Source organism: Hyaena hyaena, unplaced genomic scaffold, assembly GCF_003009895.1.
Source record: "Hyaena hyaena isolate Hyena2069 unplaced genomic scaffold, ASM300989v1 scaffold_457, whole genome shotgun sequence".
In the NCBI taxonomy this organism is placed as follows: domain Eukaryota; kingdom Metazoa; phylum Chordata; class Mammalia; order Carnivora; family Hyaenidae; genus Hyaena; species Hyaena hyaena.
In genome coordinates, this window is record NW_024081088.1 from 551674 (window position 1) to 558942 (window position 7269).

Sequence of the window (7269 nt, forward strand, 5' to 3'; positions counted from 1 at the left end):
GGAGCCTGCTTCGGATTCTGTGTCTCCCTCTCTCTCTGACCCTCCCCTGCTCACGCTCTCTCTCTCTCTCAGAAATAAATGAAACATTAAAGAAAAATTTAATATATAACACCCTCTATATACAACAGTCTATTTTAAGTTGACAGCAAGTTTGAATTAATTCTAAAACTATATTTTTACTTCTCTACACACACATTTTATGTTTTTGATATCATAGTTCACCTCTTTTTATTTTGCATATCCTTAACTAATTATTGTAGTTTTGTGTTAGTTTTACTACTTTTGGTTTAACCTTCATATTAGCTTTATAAATGATTAATCCACTACCTTTACTATATATTTACCTTTACTAGTGAGAGTTTTACTTTAATATGCTTTCTTGTTACTGATTAGTTCCCTTTATTTTCAACTTAAATAAGTCCCTTTAACATTTTTCTTACAGACATTTTAGTGGGGATGAACTCCTTTAGCTTTTGCTTGTCTGGAAAACTCTATCTTTTCTTCAATTTTGAATGGTAATCTTGCCAGGTAGAATATTCTTACTTGCGAGTATTTGTTTGTTTTTGTGTTTTTTTGTTTGTTTCCTTCTAGCATTTTGAATATATCATGCCACTTCCTTCTGGCCTGCAAAATTTCTGCTGAAAAGTATGCTGTAGTCTTATGGGGGATTCCCATGTACATTACAAGTTGTGTATCTCTTGCTGCTTTTAAGAGTCTCTCTTTATCTTGGCTTTTGGCATTTTAATTTATAATGTGTCTTGGTGTGAATTTCTTTAAGTTCATTTTGTTTGAAACTCTCCAGGCTTCCTGGATCTGAATGTCTGTTTTCTTCCCCAGGTTAGGGAAGTTTTTAGCCATTATTTTTTACATATGCTTTCTTCCCCTTGTTCTCTTTCGTCTGCTGAGATTCCTATAATATTAATGTTATTCTGCTTGATGTTATTCTGTAGATGGATTAAACTATCACCACTTTTTAAAATTCATTTTTTCTTTTCTTTTTTCTTTTTTTTTTCTCTTTCTTTCTTGCTCTATAAATTCTACTGCCCTATCTTCTGGATTAGTGATCCTTTCTTCTGCTTCATCTAGTCTGCTGTTGAACAAAACCCTCCAGTCTATTTTTCAATTCAATTATTGTATTCTTCAGCTTTTCTTTATATTTTCTATCTCTTTGTTGAAGTTCTTATTGCGATCCTTTATTCTTCTCTGAACTTCTGTGAGCATCTTTATGACCTTACCTTGAGTTCTTTATCAGGTTAATTATTTATCTTCATTTTATGAAGTTTTTAAATGTTTTATTTATTTATTTTATTTTATTTATTTCTAGGAGAGAGAGAGAGAGACAGCGTGAGCAGGGGAGGGTCAGAGAGAGAGGGAGTCACAGACTGAAACAGGCTCCAGGCTCTGAGCTGGCAGTCAGCACAGACCCCGACGTGGGGCCCGAACCCACGAACCGCGAGATCATGACCTAAGCGAAAGTCGGACGCTTAACCGACTAAGCCACCCAGGGGCCCCATTATGAGGTTTTTTAAAAAAAATTTACATTTATTTATTTTTGAGAGACAGAGTAAGACAGAGCGTGACCAGGGGAGGGGCAGAGAGAGAAGGAGATACAGAATCCGAAACAGCCTCCAGGCTCTGAGCAAGCATTCAGCACAGAGCCTGACGTGGGGCTCAAACCCATGAACCATGAGGTCATGACCTGAGCCAAAGTCAGACGTTCAAATGACTGAGCCACTCAGGTGCCCCTGTAGTTTTTTTTTTTTTTCTTCTTTCCCCTGAGGTTTTATCTTTTTCTTTCATTTAGAACATATTTCTTTATTTCCTCATTTTGCTTGACTCTTTGTGTTTGTTTCTATGCATTAGGCAAAACAGTCTTGAAGGAGTGGTCTTGTTTAGGAGATAGACCTTACTGTTCTACCTTGCTTTATATTTTGATTGTCTCAAACTTTTGTGATTGCCTATGTAGCCTGATTTATTCCTGATAGATACCAGTTTATGAGGTTATGCCAAGACATTTCAGTGTTCCAAGGGAGGGGTCTTAGTCAGCACCTAGTTTCAAGGTGATTGGGCAGCAGCTTTTAAAGTATATAAACATCTACTGTCCTGTGGGACCTCAATTGTAAACATTGCTGGCTTCTAAACCAGGTGATCTGGAGGTGTCCCTTGAGTAGCAATTGCAAATATTGGGGCTTTAGGTAAGTGTTTAGTTAAGGTAACCATTGAGCTATAGTTAGGCCAAGTGAGAGCACAAAAATGGCATCCCCTGGTCTACATTTCTTGAATGCATCTCCATAGCATCTAGGTTTGTAGCAAACATGAAGCCTGGCTCTCTGGTTGAAGTTTCAGGACAAATAAATAAGGCTTTTTCCACAGAAAGACTGGAGGTGTGTTTCACTATGTTGTCTGGGCAGTGCCCAGGGTTGGTAGTCTGTCAAGAACAATCTCTCTGAGTGTTTCATTCTCTTGAGGCCTAAGAACACAAGCCTTCTTGGCCACCAGAGCCAGGATATCAAAGAACGTCTCCTATGTGGACTGAGCTCACTGACTTTAGTGAGGCTGCAGGAGATAGCAGGGTCAGAGTGCACCTACCGGCTTTAGGGAGGCAGTGGGCAAGCATAGGTCCACTGTGCACCTGCAAGCTTTAACATGGCAGCGGGATAGTGCAGGGCCCAGGCATGCCTTTGGCTTTAGTGGGGAAGCATGAGAGTGCTAGCCAGTGTGTGCCCACCATGGTAAGCAAGACAGGGATAGTGCAGGGACAGAATATGTCTGCTGGCTATAGTGGGGTAGAAAGAGAGGGAGAGCACTATGACTATGCTTGTCTGCTGGCCCTAGAAGAATAGAAGGAGAAGACAAAAATAACCCCTGCTAGCATCTCTACCTCTAAAGAGAATCCTGACAAGCCCCTGCTCCTCCAGTAGATGCTTTAATATTAACTAATGAATTTCCTCCATTTATAGTCTAGGAACTTTTCAAAGTGCTGCTTTTGTGCTGGGTTCCAGAAAACCCAGCTGTGTGTTTTTTTTTTTTTTTCCAAAAAAAAAAAGTGAGTCTGTGTGTAAGCCCTCTAAGAACAGGATTTCAATTCCCTGCTTCCTTCTGAGTCTCCCAGATGTGAGTGCCATTTATTTTCAAAGCCAGACATTTTGGCGGCTCGTGTCTTTGGTGCAGCTCCTAAGGTTTGAGGTCTGAGGTGAGGGTTAGTATATGTTTATTATACTCAGTTCCTATAAACAGGAGTCCTGGCACACCACACAGGACTGTGGGAGGGACACCAGACTGTAGTTAGGGAGACAGAAGGAAGGAGCAAGGGGAAAGTCTAGGCCAGAGCCTTTATTGGGGTTTCCTTAGGAAAGGTTAAGACAGGGCAGGGTAAACAGGTTAGGATTGACTAGTTTGAATAATTTCAGTGGACTTTAGGTTATGGAGATAGTCTCTAGCTACTGTTATTTTGCCTGGGACTATTAAGGTAGAAGAATATGGTCTCCTGAGCTACACAAGCCCGATAGAGGATGTTTGGTTCTGGACTGGTTAGTTTGCATATTAAAGGTATGCTCCCTCTGAATCTTTTGCAATATCTAAGAATTGGCTAGTGTCAGGAACTGCAGGCTCTTTCCAGCCAGAAATGTTCTTAAGATAGCAAAACATCATAATATACATAAAATAAAAAATTAAAAAAACATAAGTACCTGCATATTCACATGGGCTTCTAAATTCCCAGTTAATTTTGGAGATTTTCGTAGCCTACTATAGATATTGCATCCCCCAGCTTTCCTTTTGATTATTTTGATCAGCCTCTCTTTTGCCTCAAGTGTTATTTCTACCTTATTCAGCTATTATGTTAGACAATTCCTTATGATTGCTGTCAGTAAATGCCCTTGGGAAAGCCTGTTTGCTGCAAGCAGCTCTCAGTTATGTCACATAGAGATGAATTCTGCAAGTGAGGGCTTCTAGGGAGCTACTAGACAAGTCAAATAATGAAAAAATCCTGGGAATTGGGACATTTTAGGAGCTCCAAACTTATACTTTACTCTCTAGTGGCTGTTAACTCTATGACTTTTGCAGCTACTATACATTGTGAGGCTGTTAGTTTTCATGGTTACTGTGAAACTTGGGAGAGGAGATGGGAATAAGGTGAACAAAAATGCTATAATGCTTGCTGTTCTTCCTGATATTGTCTTTTTCCTTGAATAATTTCTTCTAATGTTGTTGCAAACTTTCAGTTAATTTCTAGAGTTCTGAAAATGTTGATTTTTAAAAATTTCGATATTCTTAATGCTTTTAGGGAGGAGCAGTTTTTTTGAGATCCTTACTGGGCCATTGTGGAAATGATCTTCATCAGATTTTTTTTTAAGTAGTCTGAATGTATTCTTTTTAGATCTATCACATCTTAAGATGATGAAATTGATATAGGGAAAGCAAGATCGCTTTTTAACCCCACCAGTTTATATATTATTTTTCATACTATAGAATTGGTGATTTCTAAGAATTACTCTGAATTCTGTGATAACATACATTAAGTTTAAGACTGGATCCACTCTTGCAAGTTCACAAAGTAATAGTTATGAGATGATTTTTCTCTACTTCAGTGCAACAGACTCATAAAGCAGTTCACCCTGATTCTTCAGTGGGAGATAGACCCTCTTTCAATACCACCATTCCCCCATTTATCAGCCTTTCAGAGAGAATTTACTTTAGTTTTCCAACTCAAATGAGAGACTCAGATGATGAGCATATCAAGTAAGGTGGATGAAAAGGTGAGAAATACTAAGGAAAGTAAGAGGAGAAAAACATATTGAGATTATTTAGATTTCTGTGATATCTCTCAAGTCATATTCTTTAGATTATTGCTTATTCTATTCTTTTTAAGGCTAAGCCTATATAAAATTGCTCTTTCTCAATCTAAGGCATAACTTGTTCTTTCCAAATAGAAATCTAGAAATATTTTTTAAAGTGAATCAATCAAAATTCCAAATTACTGCATTAGCAGAATTCTAATTAAAAGTTCTCTAATAAACCACATCACAGAGTTGCCAATGAAAGCAGCAGGAAGTGCCAAGCTATTTAAGAGAATCTCAGGCATATTTGGACTTGCTTGGCATTGGTATTTGTTTCTAATCACTCCAGGAAGTGGTGGGGTGGAAAATAAATCTGAGAAGAAGTATGCCAGAAAAGCCAAAGGAGCCTCTGGGAACAATCAAAGCACAGGCTAAGCCTTATGATTCCTGATATACCTTCAGGACACTGTGTACTGGTTCTCTGAGCTATTATTTCACAAAAGAGAAGGCCAGCTTTCTTTTACTTCTGATTTTATGTTGGTTTGAATCCATAGATTATCTCCCACAGCATTTAAAATGCCTCATGTGCTATGCCTGCAAGGGGGTGATTACCACTGGGTTATCCTGTATCTGTGCAGCGTCAAAGGAAAATTTCTCTAATTTTGGTGAGAGTTCCAAGGCTTGGGTTTAATGGAGGACATATACACACACACACACAATGATTTTAAGGGGAATAAAGACCATTTACTGATGTACCAGGCATATAGCTGTCGGTCTTTTAAAATGTTTCCTGAAAAGATGCCTTGAAGATTTTTAAAAAGCCTTTAAAATTATTTTAGAAGAGCTGTTATGATATCAAGTAGATTCTTTTATTTTACTTAGTGTGCTTGAAAGTTTCATAGGTTTTTTACTTTTGTTTACAAAATCCATTTTTTTAAAAGTTCTAATTGTCTTGATATCTATATACTGGCAATGGCTGCTGTGCATCAGGATGAAATGAGTCTGGGTCATACTTGGTTCAAAATTTCTTTCTAGCTCTTCTTTCCTATGAATCCTTAAACAAATTACTTAACCTTCTGAGCCTTAATTTTTCTTCTTATAATGTGGCTGTTTTAAGGACTAAATTGTATTAAATGAAATTGTTTGTGAAAGTATTCGCTTTTTCCTAACACCCAGTGGGCACTTTATAAAATTATTTTGAATCTGAATCTAATCTAATGTTTAGGAGGCATACTTCTTCCTCCAGCCCTTTAGAAAAGAAAGAAGAGTAGAAATGAGTTTATATCTCATATGTACTGTTTTAGGGTTAGGAAGACAACTATTTGTTGGTATCTAACTGGTGTTATTGGCAAGTGCCTGGATCATGGTAGACTGTTCCATAAGTAGATTCCTATCCAACTGGCCCAGAGTCAGGCTCCTTATATGTTGCTGACAGTGGAGGAACCTCCTTTCCATAGGCTTCATCTCTCTATATTGAAAGAGTTCCTTGACAATAAAACTGATGTTTTTATTCCAGCCCCTTCCTCAAACCTCCTAAGGTGATTGGCAAGCTTGGAAAGATTGGTGAGTTTGGAAAGAGGAATTTTATATGTGTAGCCTAATTCTTCTTCCCTGCAACCCTCCCCCCGCTCCCCACCCCCCGCTGTCCCCACCTTGGATTTGCCTGCAGAAAGTATACAGTCCGCCATGACCTTCCAGACTTTGCCCCTGTTGGGGAGGTCCACAGCCTAAGTGCTTGCTGTGGTAGGGTGGTAATTCTGTTTAATTTGGGGATCCAGTATTAGGAAGCTCATAATTACTGAACACCCAGGCCACATCCTCCAATTCATTAGTAATAAAACTGGTATTTTGTTTTCTTTCTGCCTAAGTCCTTCTTCTATCACTTGATCATTACTGAAGTTGGCGGGGAGGTGGTGAGGGTTGATTTTATTTATTAGCTTTCCAAAACTCCAGTATACATTTAACCCAAATATCTGATGATATGCTAATCTCTATCTGTATAATAGCAGGATCTCCACCACTCTATACTGCTCAGTTATCTCCATATATTTCCAAGCTGGCTCTTCAAAATGTCCACATTCTAGATATAGTTGTTACTTGATGACAATTTTTGTGTGCTTATGTTCTAACTAAAAAGTTTATAGAATTACTGCTTGAAAAGGCTCATTTGCCACGTTACATCATGAGAGCACCAGTTTCTAAGAAAAATATCTGCAGATATTTTTCAAGTTATAGCCCTTGAGCTGCTAAATTATTGTAGGCTTCTGAGCAATAGTGGGAAGAATAGCCTCTTTGTCAATGTTATGCCTCAATATTTTAAAAACTGATGTCACAGGGAGCCTCTTATNCTGCCCTATCTTCTGGATTAGTGATCCTTTCTTCTGCTTCATCTAGTCTGCTGTTGAACAAAACCCTCCAGTCTATTTTTCAATTCAATTATTGTGGGTTATTGTAGGCTTCTGAGCAATAGTGGGAAGAATAGCCTCTTTGT